We start from the raw sequence: 8,403 nt of genomic DNA, 5'->3' as shown, positions 1-8,403 counted from the left end.
TGATGGCAGTGATTGTTTGGATGGTGAGGAACCTAGCAAACATAGCTCTTCATTAGGCTAAGATGAGTTAATTTTGCTCTGTGCACTGATAAAGGATATAGAAGCTATTCCTTGCCCTCACAGATTAAACCCACTTGGAGAGCTTGCCAGTGAATGGTACGTATGGACTGTACAGACATGCCGAGTCGTACAGCCATGATTATTCAGTACCAAAGTAAAAGTTCATGGCAAGGCAAATCTACATTTCATTTTTTATGTAAGCACTAAGAATCAAATGTTTCTGAGAAGGCTCCGGAGATGACAAAGCACGGTGTGAAATACCTGTTTTCTGAACAGGTAGCACCTAGTACTCAGCAGCACCATCCATTTGAGCTTGGAAGACACCTTTTTCAGTTCTCCATACTGATTACAAAAGCATTCTAAGGTGAAGGCAGTGAGACCCTATGGAGGCAAGCTGTGACAATGGTTCCACCCCATGACACTCCCATAATCTTACAAGGAAGAAAAAATACCCCCCTCCACCCAACCCCACCCCACCGAGAGGGCTCGCTGATTTCCAGAGCAGTGAGTTTTGAGGTGTGAGACATGAAGTAAAGAAAGGGGGTCCCTGTCTGGAAATGTGGTCACGACATCTCTACGCCTTCCTCTCCTGAGGGGGCAAGACCAGCTGTTAAAGGATGAGGGGCTCTGGGGTCCCAGGGCTGAGAGGCAGGTGTCAGCTCGGGGCGGAGGGAGCTGGAGTGCCCTCACCCCTTCAGATGACCCTGTGCAGAGAGAGGACAGGCCAGGGCGGGCAACCTTGTCTTTCCCTGGATGCTCGTTGACATACTGGCTTTGCACAGGGTGGATTCCTAAGGTCAGTCTATTACTGCTGCTTACAGCTATTGTGCCTGTCCATGCAAAATTTCCCTAATTCCTCAATGCTGTCCTCTGTTGTAAACCCCTTGAATTGGAACATGGGTGCACATCACCTGAGCTCTGTGTGTGTATGCAAATGTTTATCAATTGTGGGAGCTTTGGACTTTGGGGGGTTTGGGGCTTCCTCTTGTCTGTTCTGTAATAGGGGGCACATCACACGTGTGGGGACCAGAGACCCTTCACGCAGTCACCTCCGCCTGCAGAGAATGCGGGCCGTGGTCACCAGAAGCCCTCAATCCCATGATCCTGTTTTGCTCTTTGAAATGTGGCGGTGGGAGTTGTGGCGAGGTGGGGGGTTGGGTGGTTCTTCATTGTTTTTCTTTTTCCTCTTGCAGTTCCAATTTGAGCCGCTGTGAAAAAGGCCTCCAGCAGCCTCTCAGCCGAAGAGATTGCTCATTGGAACGCAATGCCACCTGGTGGGGGACGAGGACAGTGCGAGCAAGCAGGTGTTACTTCCTACTGACCTCATTTAGAGAACATTAAACGTAAGAGAGAGAACATTTGGGGTTGTAAGCCTGTGCCCAAAACCTTAAAGAATGCAGGCAGCTGGCCATAAAAGCGACTTGAGCAAGGCCCTCATTCAGCCGTCAAAATCGCAGTTCGTGTGTAAGCACTTTAAAGTTTCCTCTGCACTTTTCCTGTGTTCATTTGGTCATCACAGCTGTGAAGTGGGCTGGGAATTTTTCCCCTCGTTTTATGGGAGAGGAATTTTGGGTTCAGCGAGACGAAGTGCTGCAGACTGGCCCATGATGACACTCAGGCCTCTGCTTGAAGTTGGTGCTCACTTCCCGGCACCACTTCCTGCCCCCACGGGTGCTTCTGGCAGAACCCAGGGCAGTGGCTTTATGGAACTGTGTAAGATGATAGGAACCCACAGGCGGAATGGCCGTGTGCTTTCTGGTCTAAAGAGGGCTGGACCAGGTCGTGGGCACACGTGGAACACACACCACGTCCTATCCCATAGTGAGGCCTCTTCCATGTGGCTCTCGAAGGATTTGAGGACACGGGAGGGTGAAAAGTTTCCAGAGAGAAATATTCAGGACTTTTAGAACTAGGCTTTCAAAAGCATTTGCCTGTCAGATAAATTCAGGTGGCATCAATGCAGATTTTAAATGTGTACAGATACCCCCACTCGCACACTGAGTTGTGCTTCACTCAAGTTTTGTGCACGGAGTATTCCATTAGATCTAATGAAGCAGTGGGGCAAGCAGAAAGGAGAGGTGACTACTGATGTTTTTAAAGCTCTGACAGTCACGTATAGATTGTCCCAAGTACCCCTTCGGCCTGCTGCCCCCAAGACACTCCAAAGGCAAAGATGGATGGTGACAAAGTAACCTGCACACAGAAACAAGAACAGTCACCCCCCACCCCAACAAGCCCTGCTGAAGGTGAAGAATGCCACCAGGCTGCCTGGCAGTTACTGAGTGCTTATTCCTGCTAGCCTACTGGAGTCACATCGTATTTGTTACATGGTAACTTAATTGTACCTTCCATGCCTTCACAAAATCAATTGTACAAGAGAAGGCACCCACCACAGTCCATGTGACCTTTCTCAGTCTGATTTACACAGTGGGGATGGTGACACTCGCTTTGTAGAGTGGTTGCACAGATTGAACCTGGCAAACAGACATAAAGCACTCAATGTCTGACACATAGTGAGCTCTCAAGAAGTTTGTCATGCAGGTGACACTTGAATGCCCAGTATGGGCCAGACATCATCAGCTCATTTCAACGCCCCGCAGCCTTGTGAGGGAGGAACTCCGCCCCATTTTACAGTTAGGGAAATTGAGGCACAAAGGCTAAGAGTTGGTATTTAAGGACACAGAACAATCGGGTGATGGTGACCCCAGGCAGTGTGGCGACAAGGTTGCTGCCCCACGCCGCCTCTGTCTGTTTCGTGGGTATGTCGGTGTGAGGTGCAGGCAGCCCTGCACTGGCATTCAGCAGGCAGGACTCCCGGGCAGGCTCTTCTACGAACACTCATAGGCCACCAGCCCTTTCTAGAGCTTTCCTTTTTTTTTTTTTTTTTTTTACTTGAAAGCTACGTGAATGGTTGGTAAATTGGTATAAGAATGGAACTAAGTCTTAATCTCGAAAGTTCCGTTCAGTTCTAAAATTCTGTGAATTGAAGCCTACTTTCTCACTTTAAATGATTATTGGGTTTCCAGTTCTTTATCTTTACGCTTTCTGATTGAAGTGATTTGAAGTTCTTATTCTGTGTATTGGGGAGCACAACCCGTCACAGCGTGGCGGTGGGATGGGAGACCGACGTTCGGCCGGCCGGTCACTAGGGGGCAGCATCGCACGGGGCTGGCTGTCTCTGGCCTTAGGGAGCAGTTTCTGCCCCTCCTGCTCATCAGAAAATCTCTGCCTCCTCTCTGCTTGCATGTGTAAAGTTTTCATTTTCAGGGGCTTTTTAGTCAAAAAAAATAAAGCTGTATGACTTAGTGCCGAAGGATATGAGTTAGGCGTAGCTCTCAGGTTGCCAGCATAAACCAAGGGGCATCAACCTACCACCCACAAGCTAAGAATGGTTTTTGCATCTTTAAATGGTTGAAAAAGGAAAAAGAATGTTTAATGACACGTGAAAATTACATGAAATTCAAATTTCAATGTCTGCAAATAAAGTGCATTAGCACATGGTCCTCTTGCTTCTCTACATGTTGTCTGTGGGTGCTTTGTCTTATCTCAGCAAAGTGGAATAACTGGGACGGAGGCGCTATGGCCCTCGAAGCCTAAAATATTTGCCGTCTGTCCCTTACAGAAAAAGCTTGCCATAATCAGCCTTATCTGAAGAAAGATGCACTTCGCATTATCTTGAAGGTCCTGATTTTCTGGGAGGAGGCGCTCGTGCCCTCCTTTTCGGGCTCTGCTTTCTTGGCGCAGTCAGTAGTGTCTGGCGCTTAAGGAGGCACAGAGGCTAAGAGTGGGTGAAGTGAGCCCAGGCAGTGTGCGGCACTGAGCGCTTAGGAAGTTGCTGGCTCTTGTGCACAGTCATTCAGCAAGTCTTGGCTGGGAGCTCAGCCTAGCGAGAGGCGTCCTAGCACCAAGGATCAGAAAGAATGGGGAGGGGAATGGGGGAAGGATTTTTCAAAGGGCGTATTTTAGTTGAGACAAGAAGGAAGAAGTGAGATTTTCCTTAGTGAAGAGGTGAGAGATGGCAAAGGAAACAGCATCGCCCAAGGTGCTTCTGGGAAGAGTGACTAATGGAGAGCGCGCTGGGTGGGGGAATGAAAGACTCCAGGTCCTGCTGCGGGAGCTGGGAGGCGGGGTGGCCCGGAGACAGGCGGGGACAGGCAGGGGCTGCAGGCCCCCGCTTAACCGCAGGAGGGAGCCAGGAGAAGTGGATCTGCGGGAAACCTTCCCTGTACACTGGCTGCATTGGTGGTGCCTGAGGGAATCTGGAAGACCGCGGTTCTCGGAGAGTGGTTGTTGGGTCACTTGCAGCAGTCCCCTAATGGGCTTCAGTGAAAAGACAGACTCCTGGACTCTCCCTCTTCCCAAACACATTCCTACAGAGTGGAAGTTTCCAGAGAAAACACAGCCATCAAAAAAGGTTGAAAGTGAGAATTAGAGACACTGGAGAAGATCAAGAGAATGTGCAAAAAAAAAAAAAAAAAAAAAAAATCAATAAAAGATTTCAAGAATGAAATGGCTGTTGTGGTGACATGCATTAGAGATAAAGAATTATTCCACGGGGTCACTGAAGCTAAGAAGATGGGTGTTGGGGGATGGGGACAGCAGGGCGTGGGGGATGAGGACAGGGTTGGAGGAAGATGCCTAGGCAGATGGAGCTGTGAAGGCGGAGTTGTCCGTTGTACTTGGGGCGGCGGGGGATGGCCTGATGGTGTCCTTTACCCTGGTGACATGGGGGGAGGCAGGCACTGAGCAGAGGGACCAAGGTCTGGAACTGCCGCTTGGATCAGGGAGCCGAGGGGCCCTGAGTAAAACTCCCAACATCCCTGAGGGTCCACTGAGGTTGAAACCATGGATTTGAGGTGTGGCCAATGACAAAACACAGCTTAGAAATCATTTTTTTCTAATGATGTAGAAAGCTGAGGCAAGAGAAGGGTTAGGTTGATTTGGGATGGAGATGTGCAGGTTCCCTGCAAAGATTTTGTGTTGAGTTCACTGCCCTTGCTAATTCAACTACCCTTTTTGGGCTTTCACTTCTCCTATCACTCTCCCCGCAAACCCATTTCTATCTCTGCTACAAGTCGAATGCCTTGTTAGGGGTGCTGCCTCCAGCTCCCAGGGTTGCAAGTCTGCACCCTGCATGCCTGTTCCCTGCAGCCACATTGGGCCCATCCCAAGGGTCCTGCTGCCTCCAGGCCTCTTGGGTCTTCACTTTTTCCAATCCCTTGTTTTGGTCCCAACTTCTGGGTCACTGTTCCCAGACTAAGTGGAGAAGGGACTTGCCCCGGGAGTCCCAAATCTTGTCCACGAGACACTGATAAATCTCTGGTAACTCACATCAATCAAACCAGAGACAGAAAAGAGTTCCCTAGGCAGGTCAAGGCAGTGGTTTTTCTACCTAGACAGTGTGTGCACATCAGGCAGCAAGCTGAAGTTACACACCAGCAGCAAAGGCATACCAGAAAACTCCATTTGGACTTAATTTAGATTGTGCAAATATGAAAAGGTGAGTGACTGACATGTGCCTTTTACTAATGGTAGGGGTGAGGGGAGGGAGAGCAGTTTGCTAAACATAGGAACATGATTTCTAGGGAAATGTTTAAACCATTAGGACAGGGCTCATGCCCATAATCACTCTGGGCAGTTGGGGTCAAGGGACGGCTTGAGGCCAGGAGTTTAAGACCAGCCCAGGCAACATCACAAGACACCCATCTCTACCAAAAAATAAAAATTAGCCAGGTGTGGTGGTGCGTGCTTGTGGTCCCAGCTATTCAGGAGGCTGAGACCGGAGGATTGATTGAGCCCAGGAGTTCGAGGCTGCTCTGAACTATGGTCACACCACTGCATTCCACAGCCACAGCGAGACCCTGTCTTAAAAAGCAAACTGCTAGGACAAGTGACTTCCAAGCATTTCACAAGGATCTATTAAATAACAGATAAGTAGTATTACAATTCTACTCTAGTTAACCTCCATCTAATTGCTACATTTCTGAACAGAAGTGTAGAGGTTATCGGCATAGACTCAGTTTGAATCCTAAGACCACCATTTACATGCTGGGGCCACAGAGCAATTTCCTTTCCCTCTGAGCCTCAGCTCTTTTACCTGTAAATAAAAATCACAGTAGTGTCCACCCCACAGGTGTGTGCAAGGGTTAGATCATCTAAACGTGGTATCTAGCATACAGGGAGCACTAACACGGTCTTCTATTTTCTCTTAAAATGTTTACTTAAAACCTGCCTTCCTATTTTAGGGCTTATCAAAGTTAGAAATGCCTCCCTTTTTGTGTTAGACTGTGCCTTGCTCTTTCATGTTAGCTGTTTTTATTTTACATACTCATAATCATTCTATCCAATCATTCTGTATCTTATTTTTTATTAATACGAGGGATGAGCCAACATTGATATTTTGTTGCTAACCAGCCTATAGTTATGTTAGGGTTCACTCTTTTTTTTTTTTTTTGAGACGGAGTCTTGCTCTGTCGCCCAGGCTGGAGTGCAGTGGCTCGATCTGGGCTCACTGCAAGCTCTGCCTCCTGGGTTCACGCCAGTCTCCTGCCCCAGCCTCCCGAGTAACTGGGACTACAGGCGCCCGCCACTACGCCCGGCTAATTTTTTATATTTTTAGTAGAGACGGGGTTTCACTGTGTTAGCCAGGATGGTCTCCATCTCCTGACTTTGTGATCCACCCGCCTCGGCCTCCCAAAGTGCTGGGATTACAGGCGTGAGCCACCGCGCCCAGCCTAGGGTTCACTCTTGTTCAGTTCTGTGAGTTTTGACGAAGGTGTGAGGACATGGATCTGCCATTACAGGGTCATACAGGATAGTTTCACTGCCCCCAACATCCTCTGTGCTCCTCTTCTTCATCCTCCCTCCCCTGAATCCCTGGCAACCAATTTTTTTTTTCAAGATGGGGTCTCACTCTGTCACCCAGGCTGGAGTGCAGTGGTATGATCTCAGTTCACTGCAACCTCTGCCACCCAGGTTCAAGCGATTCTCCTGCCTCAGCCTCCCGAGTAGCTGGGATTACAGGCGCCCACCACCATGCCTGGCTAATTTTTGTATTTTTAGTAGAGATAGGGTTTCACCATCTCGGTCAGGCTGGTCTTGAACTCCTGACTTCAGATGATCCACCCGCCTTGGCCTCCCAAAGTGCTGGGATTACAGACGTGAGCCACCGCCTCCGGCCCACTTACGTTTTATTGTCTACCTAGTTTTGCCTTTTCCAGAATGTCATGTAGTTGGGATCATGCGGTCTGGAGCCTTTTCAGGTTGGCTGCTGCCGCTCGGCAGGATGCATTTCAGGTTCCTCCATACTTTTTCGAGGTTGGATTGCTCGTTTCTGGTCTTGCTGAGTAGTAGAATGTTATATGGATGTCCCACACCTTATCCATTCACCTACTGAAGGACATCCTGGTTGCTTTGACATTCTAGCAATTATGACTAAAGCTGCTGTAAACATTCACGTGGACATGTTTTCAGCTCATTTGGGTAAACACCAAGAAATGTGATTGCTGGATCATGTAGTGAGAGTATGTTTACTTTTGTTAAGAAACTACCAAACTGTCTTCCAAAGTGTCTGTTTACCTTTTTAGCATTACCACCAGCAATGAAGGACAGTTCCTGTTGCTCCACATCCTCACCAGCATTTGGTGGTGTCAGTATTTTGCATTTTAACCTTTCTGATAGGTGTGTAATCACATTATTCTCTTAATTGGCAATTCTAATGACCTATGATGTTAAACATCTTTTCATATGCTTATTTGCCGTCTTCGGTGAGCTGTCCAGATCTTTTGCTGAATTTTTATTGGGTCATTTTCTTATTGTTGAGTGTTGAGAATTCTTTGTATACTTTGGATGCTAGTCCTTTATTAGATATGTGATTTGCAAATGTAGAATTTTCTCCCAGTTTGTGGATTGTCTTTTCATTATCTTACTGCTTTGTTCTTTTTATTGCAATGAAACTAAAATTTAAGGACACTAAGGGACAGAGAACAGTCAGAGGTTTCTCTGTGTCTTTATTCTTGTTAGATGCATTGCTGAGCAGTCTCCAGTGGTGCTTCCTTGTACAGTCGGCAACCGGCCAAAGGTGGGAAGTCCACAAGCCAGAGCTGGCACAGCTCCATCAGCAGAAAGCGTGGACCCTGGGGGCTTTCAAGTCCTTCCCCTACAGGGACAGCCAGCCACTATCCAGGGACTGGGCCCGGGCTGACCCTTTTTATTACCTGCCCTACCCAGAGTATAGAAATTATGACCTGAAGGATGTCCCGTCATCACATTGCTTGACCTTATTTGGGACACAGGACTGAGCTCCTCCCCAGTGTATTTATAGAGATGTGCGCATTGGAGAAG

At 48.1% G+C, this 8,403-nt stretch overlaps 1 protein-coding gene across 1 annotated transcript in view; it reads left to right on the top strand.

Moving 5' to 3' along the window:
* ZCCHC2 (zinc finger, CCHC domain containing 2) overlaps nt 1-3,563 on the top strand; it is a 68,490-nt gene extending 64,927 nt beyond the window's left edge. Inside the window, exon 15 of the transcript XR_001004279.1 lies at nt 1,254-3,563. The gene's annotated coding sequence lies outside the window, so the exon portion shown is untranslated. The remainder of the gene's footprint in view (nt 1-1,253) is intronic.
* Nucleotides 3,564-8,403: the final 4,840 nt, after the last annotated feature.

This window comes from Mandrillus leucophaeus, unplaced genomic scaffold (genome assembly GCF_000951045.1).
Source record: "Mandrillus leucophaeus isolate KB7577 unplaced genomic scaffold, Mleu.le_1.0 Scaffold699, whole genome shotgun sequence".
Taxonomy (NCBI): domain Eukaryota; kingdom Metazoa; phylum Chordata; class Mammalia; order Primates; family Cercopithecidae; genus Mandrillus; species Mandrillus leucophaeus.
This window is presented reverse-complemented; position numbering and strand designations above follow the sequence as displayed.